This window comes from Rhinoraja longicauda, chromosome 2 (assembly GCF_053455715.1).
Source record: "Rhinoraja longicauda isolate Sanriku21f chromosome 2, sRhiLon1.1, whole genome shotgun sequence".
In the NCBI taxonomy this organism is placed as follows: domain Eukaryota; kingdom Metazoa; phylum Chordata; class Chondrichthyes; order Rajiformes; family Arhynchobatidae; genus Rhinoraja; species Rhinoraja longicauda.
In genome coordinates this window covers 5,906,596-5,925,374 of record NC_135954.1, presented here as the reverse complement: position 1 = coordinate 5,925,374, position 18,779 = coordinate 5,906,596, and the positions used below count along the sequence as shown (strand labels likewise).

At 49.2% G+C, this 18,779-nt stretch overlaps 1 protein-coding gene across 5 annotated transcripts in view; it reads left to right on the top strand.

Moving 5' to 3' along the window:
• atxn1a (ataxin 1a) overlaps positions 1-18,779 on the top strand; it is a 229,654-nt gene that overhangs the window by 8,888 nt on the left and 201,987 nt on the right. Inside the window, exon 1 of one of the 5 annotated variants that reach the window (XM_078414460.1) lies at positions 7,889-7,974. The exons of the other annotated variants lie outside the window; for them this stretch is intronic. The gene's annotated coding sequence lies outside the window, so the exon portion shown is untranslated. Of the gene's footprint in view, positions 1-7,888; positions 7,975-18,779 lie in introns of those variants that run through there. 5 annotated transcript variants of the gene reach the window in all.

Sequence of the window (18,779 nt, the reverse complement as noted above, 5' to 3'; positions counted from 1 at the left end):
GGCAGAATGGCCTCCTCCTGCACCTATTTTTCTATGTTTCTATGTTTCCGTTTCTATCTGCAGTTTCTGCTAGCACACTGAATGAAGACAGATGTTTCTACTGTATTTTTCTTTCTATAGTGCGCTGCCAAGTTTTGGTTACCAGAGTTACAATTTTCTACACATTGCATGTAAAGACTTGTTGAGAACGTATTCAGGAAAGTCTTGAATCTCTGCAGCATTCAGGGGGGGGGAAGGAATGCGCTGAGCAAAGGTGCAAACATATGGCTCGCAGAATGTGTTGCTGTGAAGCACAAACCAACCAACAGTGTGAAAAGGTGAAAACAGGAACAGGAGTGTGTTGAAGGCGTGAAAATGCTGCCCACTGGTGCAAATGAGTGCTTAGAAAATTGACACATCATAGAATCATAGAAAATAGGTGCAGGAGGAGGCCATTCGGCCCGTTGAGCCAGCACCGCCATTCAATATGATCACGGCTGATCATCCAAAATCAGTACCCCGTTCCTGCTTTATTCCCATATCCCTTGATTCCTTTAGCCCGAAGAGCTAAATCTAACTCTCTCCTGAAAACATCCAGTGAATTGGCCTCCACTGCCTTCTGCGGCAGAGAATTCCACAGATTCACAACTCGCTGGGTGAAAAAGGCTTTTCCTCATTTCAGTCCAAAATGGCCTCCCCCTTATTCTTAAACTGTGACCCCGGGTTCTGGACTCCCCCAACATCATTTTTCTTGTCTAATCCTTTAAGAATTTTATCTGTTTCTATAAGATCCCCTCTCATCCTTCTAAATTCCAGTGAATACAAGCCCAGTCGACGTTTCATCATACGTCAGTCCTGCCATCCCGGGAATTAACCTGGTGAACCTACGCTACACTCCCTCAAATGCAAGAATGTCCTTCCTCAAATTAGGCGACCAAAATTGCACGTATTAGGCCCGGGGTGGCGCTGTAGGCCCAGACACTGTGGGCCCCAACGCTGTAGGTCCTCAACAGTTTAGGTCCCGACATTTTAGCTCCGGACAGTATAGGCCCTGGAGGCCCGGGCACCGCCTAATGGAGGTTGCATAGCAACCCACCTCCCGGCCCGGGCAGCCGCCATTAGGGGAGCGGGAGCACATGGCCGCTGGCTGGGTGAGGTCATGTGGGGCGCAGGGTGGTGACGTCACCTATTGACAAGGGAAGTCAAGGACAGTATAAAAATAAAAGAGAAGAAGCATAACATCGAAGATGAGCAGGAAGCCAGAGGATTGGGAAAGTTTTAAAGATCAACAGAAGGTAACTAAAAAGGCAATACGGGGAGAAATGATGAAGTACGAAGGTAAGCTAGCCAAGAATATAAAGGAGGATAGCAAAAGCTTCTTTAGGTATGTGAAGAGGAAAAAAATAGTTAAGACAAATGTGGGTCGCTTGAAGACAGAAACAGGTGAATTTATTATGGGGAACAAGGAAATGGCAGACGAGTTGAACAGATACTTTGGTTCTGTCTTCACTAAGGGAGATACAAACAATCTCCCACACGTACTAAGGGACAGAGGTCCTAGGGTGATGAATGAACTGAAGGAAGATTAGGCAGAAAAGGGTGTTGGGTAGACTGATGGGACAGAAGGCTGATAAATCCCCAGGGCCTGATGGTCTGCACCCCAGAGTACTTAAGAAGGTGGCGCTAGAAATTGTGGACGCATTGGTGATCATTTTCCAATGTTCTATAGATTCAGGATCAGTTCCTGTGGATTGGAGGGTAGCTAATGTTATCCCACTTTTCCAGAAAGGAGGGAGAAAGCAGAGAATTATAGACCAGTTAGCCTGACAGTGGGGAAGATGCTGCAGTCGATTATCAAAGATGTAATAGCGGAGCATTTGGATAGCAGTAAAAGGATCGGTCCGAGTCAACATGGATTTACGAAGGGGAAATCTTTTGAGGATGTAACAAATAAAATGGACAAGGGAGAGCCAGTGGATGCGGTGTACCTGGACTTTCAGAAAGCCTTTGATAAGGTCCCACATAGGAGATTAGTGGGCAAAATTAGAGCACATGGTATTGGGGGGTAGGGTATTGATGTGGATAAAAAATTGGTTGGCAGACAGGAAACAAAGAGTGGGGATTAACGAGTCCCTTTCAGAATGGCAGGCAGTGACTAGTGGGGTACCGCAAGGCTCGGTGTTGGGACCGCAGCTATTTACAATATACATTAGTGATTTAGATGAAGGAATTAAAAGTAACATTAACAAATTTGCAGATGACACAAAGCTGGGTGGCAGTGTGAACTGTGAGGAAGATGCTATGAGGATGCATGGTGACTTGGACAGGTTGTGTGAGTGGGCGGATGCATGGCAGATGCATTATAATGTAGATAAATATGAGGTTATCCACTTTGGTGGCAAGAACTGGTAGGCAGATTTTTTATCTGAATGGTGTCAGGTTAGGAAAAGGGGGAGTACAACGAGACCTGGGTGTCCTTGTACATCAGTCACTGAAAGTAAGCATGCAGGTACAGCAGGCAGTGAAGAAAGCTAATGGCATGTTGGCCTTCATAACAAGAGGAGTTGAGTATAGGAGCAAAGAGGTCCTCTGCAGTTGTACAGGGCCCTAGTGAGACCACACCTGGAGTATTGTGTGCAGTTTTGGTCTCCTAATTTGAGGAAGGACATTCTTGCTATTGAGGGTGTGCAGCGTAGGTTCACAAGGTTAATTCCCGGGATGGCGGGACTGTCGTATGATGAAAGAATGGAGCGACTGGACTTGTATTCACTGGAATTTAGAAGGATGAGAGGGGATCTTATAAAAACATATAAAATTATTAAGGGATTGGACACGCTAGATGCAGGAATCATGTTCCCGATGTTGGGGGAGTCCAGAACCAGGGGCCACAGTTTAAGAATAAGGGGTAGGCCATTTAGAACTGAGATGAGGAAAAACTTTTCCACACAAAGAGTTGTGAATTTGTGGAATTCTCTGCCACAGAGGGCAGTGGAGGCCAAATCACTGGATGCATTCAAAAGAGAGTTAGATAGAGCACTCAGGACTAACGGAATCAAGGGATATGAGAAGGCAGGAACAGGGTACTGATTGTGGATGATCAGCCATGATCACAGTGAATGGCGGTGCTGGCTCGAAGGGCCGAATGGCCTCCTCCTGCACCTATTGTCCATGTATCTATGTATCTATGTATGAATCAAGCCCTATTCCGCTCAACCTCTCCCTGTAGCTCAGGCCCTCGAGTCCTGGCAGTGTCCTCGTAAACACGTTTTCTACAAGTTAGTTTGCCTTTGCGGTCTCGTGACAGGTCGGCTGGTGACCAACAGGTAATAGAATATAGAGCAACGTAGCACAGGAACAGGCCCTTCGGCCCGCAATCTCTGTGCCGAACATGATGCCAAGACCAACTCTTATCTCCGGCATCCCTCCATTCCCTGCATAAGTTCATGAGTGGTAGGAGCAGAAGTAGGCCATTCGGCCCCCATCGAGTCTGATCAGCCAGTTCAATCATGGCTGATCTATCTCTCCCTCTCAACCCCAATCTCCCCGTAACCCCTGACACCCGTACTAATCAAGAATCTATCAATGTCCACCTTAAAAATATCCATTGACTTGGCCTATGGATTCACCACCCACTGACTAAAGAAATACCCCCGTATCTCCTTTCTAAAGATACATTCTTTTGTTCTGAGGCCGTGACCTCTGGCCCTAGACTCTCCCAATGGTGGAAACATCCTCTCCACATCCACTCTATCCAGGCCGCTCACCGTTCGGTAAGTTTCAATGAGGATTCTCCCCGCCTCCCTCTCTTCTGCGGTTCCACGATTCTACATAAAAGGGACCAGGGCAGGTATTTTGTCACTGGTTTCTCGGGGCAAGGTGCACTCACTGCCTCAGCGATACTATTCCATGTGGAGCCGAGCCAAGCTCCTCAAGGTCACATCGACGTCAACCCACAGTCATACCAGGAAGTACAAAACAAAATTAATCGCGGCTGAGCGGTAGATTTGTCTGCCTGAGGATTTATCTGCGGCAACACAGACAAAATATTTCCCAGGATGAGGTAGGTCAGGTTTTAATCTGTGCAGCGGAAACGTATTGCTGCCTCTGTGTAAGGTCATGAATGGACAGAGAGTAGGCGAGCAGACTGGTGGAGCTGAGTGTTGTTTATTGTCACGTGTCAGGTGCAGTGAAAAGCTTTTTGTTGCGTGCTAACCAGCCAGCGGAAAGACGGTACATGATTACAATCGAGCCGTCCACCGTGTACAGATCCATGATATGTGCTAATGTACATGGTGATCATTAGTTGGCACGGACTCGGTGGGCCGAAGGGCCTGTTTCCGCACTGTATCTCCAAAGTCTAAACATAAAGGGAATAACGTTCGGTACAAGATAGTCCGAGGGTCACCAATGAGGCAGATGGTAGCTCAGGACCACTTTCTAGTTGGTGGTAGGATGGTTCAGTTGCCTGATAACAGCCGGGAAGAAACTGTCCCTGAATCTGGAGGTGTGCGTTTCCACACTTCTGTACCTCTTGCCCGATGGGAGAGGGGAGAAGAGGGAGTGGCCGGGGTGAGACTGGTCCTTGATTGTGCTGCTGGCCTTGCCGAGGCAGCGTGAGGTGCAAATGGAGTCAAAGGAAGTTTGTGTGATGGTCTGGGCTGCGTCCACAATTGACCTCTTCTCTCCATGTACCTCACCATGAAGGCCGCATTGGGAGTATTGTGGTCATTTTTGGGCACCATGCTGTAGGAAAGATGTTGTCAAGCTGGAAAAGGTGCAGAGAAGATTTACAAAGATGTTGCCAGGACTCGAGGGCCTGAGCTGTAGGGAGAGGTTGAGCAGGCTGGGACTCTATTCCCTGGAGCGCAGGAGGATGAGAGGTGATCTTATGGAGGTTTATAAGATCATGAGAGGAATAGATCGGGTAGACGCCCAGTTTCTTGCCCAGAGCAGGGGAATCGAGAACCAGAGGACATAGGTTCAAGGTGAGGGGAGAAAGATTTAATAAGAACCTGAGGGGTAACTTTTTCACACAGAGGGTGGTGGGTGTATGGAATGAGTTGCCAGAGAAGGTAGTTGAGGCTGGTACGATCGCAACGTTTGAGAAACATTTAGACAGGTACATAGATAGGACAGGTTTAGAGGGATATGGGCCAAACGTAGGCAGGTGAGACTAGCGTAGATGGGGCTTGTTGGCCAGTGTGGGCAAGTTGGGCTGAAGGGCCTGTTTCCACACTGTATCACTCTATGACTCTAATCTCAATGAATTCTCTGCCACAGAAGGTAGTTGAGGCCAGTTCATTGGCTATATTTAAGAGGGAGTTAGATGTGGCCCTTGTGGCTAAAGGGATCAGGGGGTATGTGGAGAAGGCAGGTACAGGTTACTGAGCTGGATGATCAGCCATGATCATATGGTGAGTAGTTGCGGCCCCAACACCGAGCCTTTGCGGCACTCCACTCGCCACTGCCTGCCATTCTGAGGAACTTTTTCACCCAGAGAGTTGTGAATTTGTGGAATTCTCTGCCACAGAGGGCAGTGGAGGCCAATTCACTGGATGGATTTAAGAGAAAGTTAGATAGAGCTCTAGGGGCTAGTGGAATCAAGGGATATGGGGAGAAGGCAGGCACGGGTTACTGATTGTGGATGATCAGCCATGATCACATTGAATGGCGGTGCAGGCTCGAAGGGCCGAATGGCCTACTCCTGCACCTATTTTCTATGTCTAATCTTCTCCGTAACCCTTTCCAGGTTGATAACATCAGTCCAGCTAGACAACAGTTGTGACAGACACAAAAACCTGGAGTAACTCAACGGGACAGGCAGCACCTTTGGAGAGAAGGAATGGGTGATGTTTTGAGTCGGGACCCTTATTCAGTGATGATGAGATGCCTCCTGTCCCGCTGAGTTACACCAGCATTTTGTGACTGTCATGGGTGTAAACCAGCATCTGCAGTTCCTTCCTCGACAACAGTTTGTCCCCAGTGCTTGTGGTGACGTGGAATGCTGGACAGAGCCAGGGGTGTCAACTATCTCACTCCCAAATAAGGGACAAAATGACGTCACTGCCCCGCGCCCCACGCGACCTCACCCAGCCATCGGCCTCCTGCTCCCGCTCCACCAATGGCGGCCGCCCTGGGCCAGGAGGCGGGTTGCTACGCAACCTCCGTTTGGCGGCGCCTGGGCGTCCAGGCCTACACTGTCCGGACCTACACCATCCGGGCCTACACCGTCCGGACCTACACCGTCCGGGCCTATAGTGTTCAGGCCTACAGAGTCCGGACCTACACTGTCCGGGCCTACAGTGTCCGGCCCTATAGTGTCCGGCCCTATAGTGTCCGGGCCTACAGTGTCCGGGCCTACAGTGTCTGGGCCTACAGTGTCCGGGCCTACAGTGTCCAGGCCTACACTGTCCGGTCTACACTGTCCGGGCCTACAGTGTCCGGCCCTACAGTGTCCGGCCCTACAGTGTCCGGGCCTACAGTGTCCGGCCCTACAGTGTCCGGCCCTACAGTGTCCGGGCCTACAGTGTCTGGGCCTACAATGTCCGGCCCTACAGTGTCCGGGCCTACACTGTCCGGGCCTCCAGTGTCCGGGCCTCTAGTGCCCCCCAGGCATAATATGGGAAAAGGGCGGTCCCGTAAGGGACAAACCATTATAGCCCAAATACGAGATGTCCCGGCTAATAAGGGACAGTTGGCAACCCTAGACTGAGCTTCAAACCCACAGCTGACACAAGAGTATTTGCCAGTCAAAAGGTGAAACTCTATCCCTTATATCAGCAACATGCAAATAGGAATCATGGAGGAACAGATTCCAAAGTTGCATTTGGACCATGATTGGATGTCAGAGTTGTACGTGTGGCTACACTGCCTCCAAGAATGGGGAGGTTTTGAGTAGAGTCAAAAGGATATTTTGGGTACTTTTGCTTGCAAATTAATTCTGCATCAAATAGAGTCATAGAGTGATACAGCGAGGAAACAGGCCCTTCGGTCCAACTTGCCTACACCGGCCAACATGTCCCAGCCTGCCCATGTTTGGTCCGTATCCTTCCAAATGTAACTTTCTAAATGTTGCTCAAATCATAGTCATAGAGTGATACAGTGTGGAAACAGGCCCATCGGCACAACATGTCCCAGCTGCACTAATCCCACCTGTCAGCATTTGGTCCATAGCCCTCCAAACCTGTCCTATCCATGTACCTGTCCAACTGTTTCTTAAACGTTGGGATAGTCCCAGCCTCAGCTACCTCCTCTGGCAGCTCGTTTCATACAACCCACCACCCTCTGTGTGAAAAAGTTACCCCTCAGATTCCTATTAAATCTTTTCCCCTTCACCTTGAACCTATGTCCTCTGGTCCTCGATTCCCCGACTCTGGGCAAGAGACTATGTTGTGTCTATTCCTCTCATGATTTTGCACGCCTCTATAAGATCGCCCCTCATCCTCCTGCGCTCCAAGGAACAGAGTCCCAGCCTGCTCAACCTCTCCCCCTGTAGCTCAGGCCCAACGAGTCCTGGCCACATCCTCGTAAAAAGAGTGCCGGAGTTGTACGTGAGTCGAACACAGCCCCCAAGAATGGGGTAGGTTTTGAATAGAGTCATCGGGATATTTCGGTTCCCCGAGCTTGCAGATTAATTCTGCATCAAATACTTTCTAATTTTAGCCCTTTGCTGTGAACGGGCGGCCCAGTTGTAAGCTTGTCAGTCTAAATTAAATCACATTGGAAATGCTGGAAGGAGTTTCCTTGACAAAAGAGTTGGCAGTGTTAAGCATTTACGCTGGGTGAAACCTTACAAGCCGAAGTTTTTTTTCTCTCGCTCTGTGTTTCAGTGTCAAGGGGCCGCCCTGACTTTATACCATCCGTTTTATGTTTTCTCGAGAGTAGATTTTCCTTTTTTGAGTCCTTGGTGTCGTGAGTTCAAACATTTAGCGATGGAAGCCTCAAACGTCGGCGTCTGTACAGATTGAGTGGAACGTCTGTGTGGTCACGGGTCAGGTACAGTCAAATGTTAACTGTGCAGTAAGCTTGCCTGAACAATCTGACAGGTTGCAGGGAATACACCGTGGAATGCAATCGTTCTCCCAGAGAGTTGTGAATCGGTGGAATCCTCTGCCACGGAAGGCAGCGGAGGCCAATTCACCTCTATGTTTTCAAGAGTCAGATTTAGCTCTTAGGGCTGACGGAATCACGGGATCAGGAACCGGGATTTTGGAAGTGTTGGAAAAAACTGCAGATGCTGGTTAAATTCAAAGGTAGACGCAAAATGCTGGAGTAACTCAGCGGGTCAGGCAGCATCTTGGGAGATATTTATTCACAAAATGCTGGAGTAACTCAGCAGGTCAGGCAGCTTCTCGGGAGAGAAGGAATGGGTGACGTTTCGGGGTCGAGACCCTTCTTCAGGTGGGAGTATCTACGCTAGTCCCACCTTCTCTCTCGAGATGCTGCCTGAACCGCTGAGTTACACCAGCATTTTGTGTCTATAGTGATTGTGGATGATCAGCCATGATCATATTGAATGGCGGTGCTGGCTCGAAGGGGGCCGAATGGCCTACTCCTGCACCTATTCTCTATGTTTCTATGTTTCTCAGCTTTGATGTAATATTTTTTATTCCACTGCTCTGTGTTTACTCTGATCTTTTGGACAGTTTAATTTTAATTTTAAATTTTAATTTTAAATTTAATTTTTAGTTTAATTTTTACATTTTGTATGACTTCTTGTCACCTTCCCCCAGCTAGCAACAATTTATTCAACATTTTCCTTGAGCTTCATCCTCTTTGATCTCTCGTTTTCACACCTTACCCTTTCCATATCTCTCGTTTCCCTCTCCCTTGACTCTCAGTCCGAAGAAGGGTCTCGACCCGAAACATCACCCATTCCTTCTCTCCAGAGATGCTGCCTGTCCCGCTGAGTTACCCCAGCATTCTGTGTCCATCTTCGGTATAAACCAGCATCTGCAGTTCCTTTCTACACGTTCCAACTTAGTCATAGAGTGATGCAGTGTGGAAACAGGCCCTTCAGCCCAGCTTGCCCTCACCAACCAACATGTCCCATCAACACCAGTCCCACCTGCCTGCTTTTGGCCCAATTCCCTTTAAACCTGTCCCGTCCATTTACTTGTCTAATTGCTTCGTAAACGTTGTGATAGTCCCTGCCTCAACTACCTCCTCCAGCAGCTTGTTCCATACACCCACCACCCTTTATGTTTAAAAAGTTAGTGCAACCTTTAGTGCAAGATAAACTCCAGTAAAATTCAATTAAAGATAGTCCGAGGGTCTCCAATGACGTAGACAGTAGGTCAGGATCGCTCTCTACTTGTTGATAGGATGGTTCAGTTGCCTGATAACAGCTGGGAAGAAACTGTCCCTGAATCTGGAGGTGTGCGTTTCCACACTTCTGTACCTTTTGCCCGATGGGAGAGGGGAGAAGAGGGAGTGGCCGGGGTGAGACTGGTCCTTGATTGTGCTGCTGGCCTTGCCGAGGCAGCGTGAGGTGTAGATGGAGTCAATGGAAGGGAGGTTGGTTTGTGTGATGGTCTGGGCTGCGTCCACGATCTCCTGCAATGTCTTGCTGGTCTTGGATGGAGTTGTTCCCAAACCGTGCTGTGGTGCATCCCGATAAAATGCTTTCTACGGCGCCTCTGCAGATGTTGGTGAGAAGTGTTGGGGACGTGCCGAACTTCTTAAGCCGCCTAAGGTTGTAGAAGTGTTGGTGTGCTTTCTTGGTGATTGTTTCTCAAAAAACAGAGAACCAAGATGGTGGCACAGCGGTAGAGTTGCTGCCTCACAGCGCTAGAGACCTGGGTTCGAACCTGACCACGGGTGCTCACGTTACCTCCCACATCCCAAGGACGTACAGGTTCATAGGTTAATTGGCTTCTGTTACTCGTCCCTCGTGCATAGGGGTGATCGGTGGTCGGTGCGGACTCGATGGGCCGAAGGGCCTGTTTCCACGCTGCACTCCACCGATCTGGACTATCTACAATACCACCCACTGTTGTGTCAGAGTTATATCCCCTGCCAATTCTGGATTTGTTGCTAATTGTAATGACTTAAAGGACAGGCTTGGAGGGATATGGGCTAAACGCAAGCAGGTGGGACTAGTGTAGATGGGGCATGTTGGTCGGTGTGTGGGCAGGTTGGGCCGATGGCCCTGTTTCCACGCTGTGTGACTATAACTTTAATTACTCTTGGATCTGCAGTTCTGCCAAATAAATAATTAGTTCAGCCGGCAAGCAAACTGGAATGTGTAACTGACCCCAAATCCACTCTGTGTCGTTGAATCTGTGGAATTCTTGGCCAAAGAAGGCTGTTTATGCCAAGTTGGTGGATATATTTAAGGGAGAGATTGATAGATTTTTGATTGGTACGGGTGTCAGGGGTTCTGGGGAGAAGGCAGGAGAATGGGGTAAGGAGGGAGAGATAGATCAGCCATGATTGAATGGCGCAGTAGACTTGATGGGCCGAATGGTCTAATTCTGCTCCTATCACTTAAGATCTTATGATCTGTGTGGGAAGGAACTGCAGATGCTGGTTTAAACTGAAGCTGGACACAGAGTGCTGGAGTAACTCAGAGGGTCAGGCAGCATCTCTGGAGAAAAGGAAAAGGTGACGTTTCGGGTCGAGACCCTTCTTCAGACTGAGTTAGGGGAGAGGGAAACGAGAGATAGGGCCCAAGCAAAATATGAGGTGCTGTCCCTCCAATTTGCGCTGGGCCTCACTCTGACAGTGGAGGAGGCCCAGGACAGAAAGGTCAGTGTGGGAACGGGAGGGGGAGTTGAAGTGTTTAGCCATCGGGAGATCAGGTAGGGCTAGGCGGACTGAACGGAGGTGTTCAGTGAAACGATCGCCCAGACTGCGCTTGGTCTCGTCGATATGTAGGAGCCCACACCCTTCCATGTCTCTCGTTTCCCTCTCCCCTGACTCTCAGTCTGAAGATGAGTCTCGATCCAAAACTGGAGTATTGTGTGCAGTTTTGGTCTCCTAATTTGAGGAAGGACGTCCTTGCTATTGAGGCAGTGCAGCGTAGGTTCACCAGGTTAATCCCCGGGATGGCGGGTCTGTGATGTGAGGAAAGATTGGAAAGACTGGGCTTGTATTCACTGGAGTTTAGAAGGATGAGAAGGGATCTTATCGAAACGTATAAAACTATAAAAGGACTGGACAAGTTAGATGCAGAAAAAATGTTCCCAATGTTGGGGGAGTCCAGAACCAGGGGCCACAGTCCAAGAATAAAGGGGAGGCCATTTAAAATTGAGGTGAGAAGAAACTTTTTCACCCAGAGAGTTGTGAATTTGTGGAATTCTCTGGCACAGAAGGTAGTGGAGGCCAATTCACTGGATGAATTTAAAAGAGAGTTAGATAGAGCTCTGGGGGCTAGCGGAATCAAGGGGTATGGGGAGAAGGCAGTGGAGGCCAATTCTCTGAATGCATTCAAGAGAGAGCTAGATAGAGCTCTTAAGGATAGCGGAGTCAGGGGGTATGGGGAGAAGGCAGGCACGGGTTACTGATTGTGGATGATCAGCCACGATCACAATGAATGGCGGTGCTGGCTCGAAGGGCCGGATGGCCTCCTCCTGCACCTATTGTCTATTGTCTATATAAGACAGGCACGGGTTACTGATTGTGGATGATTAGCCACGATCACAATGAATGGCGGTGCTGGCTCGAAGGGCCAAATGGCCTCCCCCTGCACCTGTTTTCTATGTTTCTAAGTTTCTATGTCACCCGTTCCTTCTCTCCAGAGATGCTGCCTGGCCCCGCTGAGTTACTCCAGCGTTTTGTTTCTGTCTTCAAGCAAACTGGAATCTCAGCCGGTGCACTCTGGCCCTGCGTCTCTCTAGCAGGTACACTCTGTGCAGGGTGGATGTCAGTGATTCACCGCTGCCAGCCTCGAACACACGGCTAAAAATAAGCGATCGCCAAAACGCGGGGAAAACAAAACCGACTGCAGAGTAAAAGGAAGAGCAAACTGGCTGCCAGCACGGGCTCAGCGTTACGGGTGTGCCTTCAGGACCAAAATAGTACTGGTGACGTCACGGCAGCTAGAGTACTCCATGTTTGTGTGAAAGCAAACCGAGCAGAACCAACGACTGTACATGAAGGAACGGCAGACACTGCCTCAAACCCAGGACAGACACAAAACGCTGGAGTAACGATGAGAGGGGATCTTATCGAAACGTATAAGATTATTAAGGGGTTGGACACGTTAGAGGCAGGAAACATGTTCCCAATGTTGGGGGAGTCCAGAACCAGGGGCCACAGTTTAAGAATAAGGGGTAGTATGGCGAGTCCGAAAACTTGTTGGTTGTAGAAGAAGTTTATTGCAGCCGCAATATTCGAATACAGAGTTAAACAACAAGGTAAAGGACAACCATCAAAAACTTACTGTCTTCTTCGAAGACTTCGCCGAACTGATATATCTGGCGCCAAAAGCGCACATGACCACGCTGGCCAATCCGCGATGTCGCTCCCTGGACCAATCCCCACGGTCGCGTTCCCACGTGACCTCGCTGGCCAATCCGAGGGTTCGACGACCTGGACCATTCTCTATGGTCGCTACAGTAGGCCATTTAGAACAGAAATGAGGAAAAACTTTTTCAGTCAGAGAGTTGTGGAATTCTCTGCCTCAGAAGGCAGTGGAGGCCAATTCTCTGAATGCATTCAAGAGAGAGCTAGATAGAGCTCTTAAGGATAGCGGAGTCAGGGGGTATGGGGAGAAGGCAGGAACGGGGTACTGATTGAGAATGATCAGCCATGATCACATTGAATGGCGGTGCTGGCTCGAAGGGCCGAATGGCCTACTCCTGCACCTATTGTCTATTGTCTATTGTCTATTGTAACTCAGCGGGTCAGGCAGCATCTCTGGAGAACATGGATCGGTGACGTTTCACAGAGTGCTGGAGTAACTCAGCGGGTCAGGCAGCATCTGTAGAGAACATGGATAGTTGATGTTTCACAGAATGCTGGAGTAACTCAGCGGGTCAGGCAGCATCTCTCAAGAACATGGATAGGTGATGTTTCGGGTCGAGACCCTTCTTAAGAACGGGACTCGGCAGATTGTTAATCAGCCAGCTGTAGGAAAGGTGTCAGGCGCACTATCCCCCGATTAATAGCAACGCACTGTCCTAATGACAATCAGCACAGTATGCCAGCCAGCTGCTGGACTTGTCTATGTGCTCTGACTCTGCATGGGTGTCTCTGCTTGTTGAAACAGCTTGAATAACAGTGCAAAGACTTCCATTGCTCGAAAATTAAATTCACACAGCCTCATTGCAAGTCAAGGCCACCATGGAGATGTGGGATTCCGAGAATGAACAATGGGCACGGTTGCCAACTTCCTCACTCCCAAATAAGGGACAAAGGGTGACGTCACCGTCCCGCACCCCACGTGACCTCACCCAGCCAGCGGCCATGTGCTCCCGCTCCACCAATGGCGGCCGCCCGGGCCGAAGGGCCTGTTTCCATGCTCTTTGACTCCAGTGTACCTGCTCCCTGTTCATGCTATAAGAGGGGAATTAGGCCATTCAGCCCATCAAGTCCATTGCAAGGTAGCGCAGCAGTAGAGTTGTTGCCTTACAGCACCAGAGACCCGTGTTCGATCCTCAAACGCTCATCATATGTTAACCCAATCATTCCGGGGATCATTCTCATAAGCCTCTGGACTCTCTAAACGTCCTATCCAATAATTCCAAAGAGTTAATTTCCTTTTCCTTCCTAACAGCTGCATATTTTAAGACACATTATATAATGGTGTTAGACCCATCTGCATGTTGCAAACGGAAAATGAAGCCAACTATTTAGTTTAGAGATACAGCGCGTAAACAGGCCCTTCGGCCCACCGAGTCCGTGCCGACCAGCGATCACCCGTACACTGGTTATATCCTACACGCACTTGGAACGATTTACAGAAGCCAATTAACCTGGGAGGAAACCGGAGCACCCGGGGAAAACCCACGCGGGTCACGGGGAGAACGTGCAATCTCCGTACAGACAGCACCCGTGGTCAGGATCAAACTTGGGCCTGTAGCAACTCTACTGCTGTGCCACCCGTGTCACCTCAGATAACTTGGTGGTTTAGCCATTAGGTATTACGGGCGGTCACGGTGGCGCAGCGGCAGAGTTGCTGCCTCACAGCGAATGCAGCGCCGGAGACCAGGGTTCGATCCCGACTACGGGCGCTGTCTGTGCGGAGTTTGTACGTTCTCCCCGTGACCTGAGTGGGTTTTATTACAGCTCGGGACATCGAAGGCAGACGAACTCAGTTTGAGTTGAGTTTATCGTTACTTGTACTGAGGTATAGTGAAAAGCTTTTGTTGCGTGCTAATCTCCCCATCGCATTCTTAAACCTAAACGAAATTAACTTATAGACCATAGAACTGTAAAGGACAGGAATAGGTCCTTCGGCCCACAATATCTGTGTTGAACATGAGGCCAGGTTAAACTAACCACCTCTGTCTGCACATAATCCATTCCCTGCATATCCACGTGCCTATCTTATCGAAACGTATAAGATTATTAAGGGGTTGGACACGTTAGAGGCAGGAAACATGTTCCCAATGTTGGGGGAGTCCAGAACCAGGGGCCACAGTTTAAGAATAACGGGTAGGCCATTTAGAACGGAGATGAGGAAAAACCTTTTCAGTCAGAGAGTTGTAAATCTGTGGAATTCTCTGCCTCAGAAGGCAGTGGAGGCCAATTCTCTGAATGCATTCAAGAGAGAGCTCAATAGAGCTCTTAAGGATATCGGAGTCAGGGGGTATGGGGAGAAGGCAGGAACGGGGTACTGATTGAGAATGATCAGCCATGATCACATTGAATGGCAGTGCTGGCTCGAAGGGCCGAATGGCCTACTCCTGCACCTATTGTCTATTGTCTATTGTCTACCTCATCCGGCAGCTTGTTCCGTACACCCACCACCCTCTGTGTGAAAATGTTCGCCTCAGATTCCTATTAAATCTTTTCCCCTTCACCTTGAACCTATGTCCAAGTGTTTAGTGTGCGTGGATTGCTGGGATGGAGCGGGCTCGGTGGGCCGAAGGGCCGGTCTCCGTGCTGTGCCTCTAAACTAAACGAAAACACTGTCGCTGTGATCAGAAGGGTCTTGTTGGGTTGAGTTGCAGGAATTTGCAGTTGGTGCAGCTTTCTAGCTCACAATGACAGTAACGCTTGCAGTGACTGTTAGCAAGTACAGGACACTCTGCTGCTCAACATCTGCTGGGAGATCTCCGCAGTGCCCTTGCCTTTGTGTTTAGTTTAGTTTAGAGATACCGCAAGGAAACAGGCCCTGCGACCCACCCAGTCCGCGCCGACCAACGCTCTACGCACACAAATTCACATGTGCACCAAGCCAAGAAGTCAGAAGAAGGGTCTCGACCCGAAACGTCACCCATTCCTTCTCTCCCGAGATGCTGCCTGACCTGCTGAGTTACTCCAGCATTGCGTGTCTACCTTCGATTTTAACCAGCATCTGCAGTTTTTTTCCTACACAACCTACAAGCCTGTATGTCTTAAAACCCACGCAGGACACGGGGAGAACGTGCAAACTCCGTACAGACAGCACCCGTAGTCAGGATCGAACCCGGGTCTCTGGCGCTGTCAGGCAGCAGCTCTACCCGCTGTGCCACCATGCTACCCTCAAATATATCCAAACATAACCAGGGCTTTTCTCTGTTGAATGCAAGATATGGGAGCATCTGAAACCACTTGAGTCTTGCAAAACATTCTGGGGAGGAAACATTAGTCAAACAAGACAGGTGGACATTCCATTAGGGATCTCTGAAGGAATGTGTGATCTCGTTTTAACTTTTATTTTCACCACTCGGGACGATTCTTTGCTCACCAATTATAGAACCCATCTGGTTTTGATTTCATTGTAACTGAGGGAATGAAAATTGGACAAGTTCTGTATTGGGATCTCAGACCAGGGCACCATGTTATCTCAATGTAACCCGCTGAGTTACTTCACCAAAGTCAATGAGGCCTGGATGAAGTGGATGTGGAGAGGAGAGAACCTCGGACCAGAGGGCACAGCCTCAGAATTAAAGGACGTTCCTTTACGAAGGAGATGAGGAGGAATTTCTTTAGTCAGAGTGTGGAGAATCTGTGGAATTCTTTGCCACAGAAGGCTGTGGAGGCTGTGTCCATAGACGTACAGGTATGTAGGTAAATTGGCTTGGTAAATGTAAAAACTGTCCCTAGTGGGTTTAGGATAGTGTTAGTGTGCGGGGATCACTGGTCGGCGCGGGCCCGGTGGGCCGAAAGGGCATGTTTCCGCACTGTATCTCTAAACTAAACTAAAATTATTGGTATCACAAAATGCTGGAGTAACTCAGCAGGTCAGGCAGCATCTCGGGAGAGAAGGAATGGGTGACGTTTCGGGTTGAGACCCTTCAGATTGATCGTCAGGGGTTATGGGGAGAAGGCAGGAGAATGGGGTTAGGGGGAGAGATAGATCAGCCATGATTGAGTGGCGGAGTAGTCTTGATTGTTCGAATGACCTAATTCTGCTCCTAGTACTTCTGAACTGATGAACAGAGCAACCAGAACTTGTAAAGGGCAGGTATATCAAGCCATAACACGACATTTTCTGCCTCGAGGCATCTCTTGCTATTTGCTTCTTGTCCGTCCTCTCTATCGGTTGCTGCTGAGTCGTGTGGTTGCTGCCTGCAGGTGTCAACAAATGTCCGCTCATAGAGTCATAGAGTGATACAGCGTGGAAACAGGCCCTTCGACCCAACTTGCCCACACCGGTCAACATGTCCCATCTACACTCGTCCCACCTGCTTGCGTTTGGCCCATATCCCTCCAAACCTGTCCTATCCATGTACCTGTCTAACTGTTTCTTAAACGTTGTGGTGATCCCTGCATCAACTCCTCTGGATTGTCCCGAGTGTGCAGGATTTACTTTGGAGAGTTTGGAGTTCAGAGGGATTACTGTGCGGAAACAGGCCCTTCGGCCCATCGGGTCCGCGCCGACCGGCGATCCCCGCAAGATAACACTATCCTGCACACGAGAGAGAAGTTACAACTTTACCGAAGCCAATTAACCTACAAAACTGCACCTCTTTGGAATGTGGGTGGAAACCGGAGCACCCGGAGAAAACCCACGCGGTCACGGGGAGAACGTACAAACTCCGTACAAACCGCTGCGCCACTGTGCCGGCCTTAACGGGGCTAGTGTATTCAGCAGGTTCTCAGTGCAAGACTGATGAGAGACAGCACGGTGAAAGAGGCAGAGTTTTAAAAAATGACTCTGGTTGAATGTCTAGACTTGAGATTTTAGAGATACAGCGCGGAAATAGGCTCTTGGGCCCACCGAGTCCGCGCCGCCCAACAATCGCCCAGTACACTAGCACTATGAAGGGCGACACGGTGGCGCAGCGGTAGAGTTGCTGCCTTGCAGCACTTGCAGCGCCGGAGACCCGGGTTCGATCCCGACTACGGGCGCTGTCTGTACAGAGTTTGTACGCTCTCCCCGTGACCTGCGTGGGTTTTCTCCGAGATCTTCGGTTTCCCCCCACAGGTTTGTACGTTAATTGGCTCGGTATCAATGTAAATGTAAAATTGTCCCTGGTGCGTGTAGGATAGTGTTAGTGTGCGAGGTGATCGCCGGTCGGGGCAGACTCAGTGGGCCGAAGGGCCTGTTTCCACTCTGTATCTCTAAACTAAACCAAAGTAAACAAAATCTTTCTTGTTGCATGCGATGGAATGGAATTTAAAGGCAATGGAAGGGGATTTTGGAAATGGGATTATAATGAATACTGAGAAGAATTGCAATCTTGAATTTGCAAACATAGAAACATAGAAACATATAAAAATAGGTGCAGGAGTAGGCCATTCGGCCCTTTGAGCTTGCACCGCCATTCAATATGATCATGGCTGATCATCCAACTCAGTAACCTGTACCTGCCTTCTCTCCATACCCCCTGATCCCTTTAGCCACAAGGGCCACATCTAACTCCCTCTTAAATATAACCAATGAACTGGCCTCAACTACCTTCTGTGGCAGAGAATTCCACAGATTCACCACTCTCTGTGTGAAGAAATGTTTTCTCATCTCGGTCCTAAAAGACTTCCCCCTTATCCTTAAGCTGTGACCCCTTGTTCTGGACTTCCCCAACATCGGGAACAATCTTCCCGCATCTCGCCTGTCCAACCCCTTAAGAATTGTATATGTTTCTATAAGATCCCCCCTCAGTCTTCTAAATTCCAGCGAATACACACCACACACACTGTGAAATCTGAAGAAGGGTCTCGACCCAAAACGTCACCCTTTCCTTCTCTCCAGAGATGCCGCCTGTCCGCGCTGAGTTACTCCAGCTTTTTGTGCCTATGGTCGGTTTAAACCAGCATCTGCAGTTCCTTCTTGCACGCTGTGAAATATCCTGAAATACCGGCTGTGTTGCATCAGCTGCAAGTGAATTTTGAATAGTTATCTCAGCCATTATTACTGCGTTAACTGGCATCTGCTGTTCCTTCCTACACATTACTGTTAAGGGGTTGTACAGGTTGAATCTTTTTTAACACAGAGGGTGGTGGGGGCCTGGAACGAGCTGCCAGGGGTGATGGTGGAGGCAGATACGATAGCGGCGTTTAAGAGGCTTTTAGACTGGCACGTGGAAGTGCAGAGAATGGAGGGATACGGAACGAGATCAGTTTAACTGATTGAGAATGATCAGCCATGATCACATTGAATGGCGGTGTTGGCTCGAAGGGCCGAATGGCCTCCTCCTACACCTATTGTCTATTGTCTAACTTGGCAGCATGTTTAGCACAAACATTGTGGGCCGAAGGGCCCCTTC